The sequence below is a fragment of the Pteropus vampyrus genome, unplaced genomic scaffold (genome assembly GCF_000151845.1).
Source record: "Pteropus vampyrus isolate Shadow unplaced genomic scaffold, Pvam_2.0 Scaffold24, whole genome shotgun sequence".
Lineage (NCBI taxonomy): Eukaryota > Metazoa > Chordata > Mammalia > Chiroptera > Pteropodidae > Pteropus > Pteropus vampyrus.
In genome coordinates, this window is record NW_011888805.1 from 1,760,237 (window position 1) to 1,761,385 (window position 1,149).

The following is a 1,149-nucleotide window of genomic DNA, read 5'->3' on the forward strand; positions in this document are numbered from 1 at the left end:
TGGGGTAAAAGGGTCAAATATGTGGTGACAGAAAGAAATTTAACTATGGGAGGTGAACACACAATGTAGATATATATATATGCCTTACCGTTAAAAAGTACAGCTGGAATTTATCGGATTTCATTAACCAATGTCACCATAAAAAATAAATAAATGAGTGCCAGTATGTGGGGGAAAAAAAATGCTCAGCTCAAACTTACAGGATTTCATTAACCAATGTCATCATAAAAATTAATTAATTAGTCTACGGCCATGCCACCCTGAACAAGCCCGATCCCGTCTGATCTCGGAAGCTAAGCAGGGTCGGGCCTGGTTAGTACTTGGATGGGAGACCACCTAGGAAGACTAGGTGCTGTCGTCATAAAAACATTTAATTAATTAATTAATTAAAAATGAATATACAAATTCAAAAGCACGAATGAATGAATGAATGAATGAATAACTATCTAAGGTTAAAGTAGAAGTGAATCAACAGACAAGTTATGATCATATTATGAGTAGAAACACAAAACTCAAAAGAACAAGTTCCCTTAAGGTCTTTTCAGAGTTACCTATCTTCAGCTTCTGGTTACTTGGCCAAGGGAACAAACTCTTTAGGGCCTGGTAATAAAATAGAATTCAAGATGGGAAAGAGAGAGGTCTGTATGTAAATGTAAATTTTCTAGGACACATATACACATGCTTCTAAGCCTCATCAGAAGACAGTAGCTCCACTGGTCCACCATTAATGAGGTCATTCAATGAAACAAAATCAAGAGCCCTTAGTACAATTAACAGCGAGAAAGCTTGTATCTGACTGAACTTGCGATATTAAATACTAAACATCTGGCCACAAAATGGTAGATTTTCCCATTACTTGTACAGGGACTACTCAGTTCTCTAGCTTTCCAATTATTTTTTTAACCTCAGTATCTCTCAGCAATAATCTTCACAGACCATAATTTTCATTAGTATGCTTCCTCCTTAACTCTATAGAAAATCTTTTCTCACCCAAAGTATCTATTGCCTCTCTTCTATAAATCAGTTCAAACATATGTCACTTCTTCTGTATTATTCTGATCATATTCAAATGCTCAACAACCTTCCCAAATGCTCCATAGCTTCTCATTTACAGTTTCAAAACTTTGCACCACTGAATTTTACCTGGGG

General features: G+C 35.9%; 1 non-coding gene across 1 annotated transcript; it reads left to right on the forward strand.

Moving 5' to 3' along the window:
• The first annotated feature begins 242 nt into the window (after nt 1-242).
• On the forward strand, nt 243-361 carry LOC111737212. The gene has a single exon (XR_002779389.1). It is a non-coding gene; the product is annotated as a 5S ribosomal RNA (ribosomal RNA).
• Nucleotides 362-1,149: the final 788 nt, after the last annotated feature.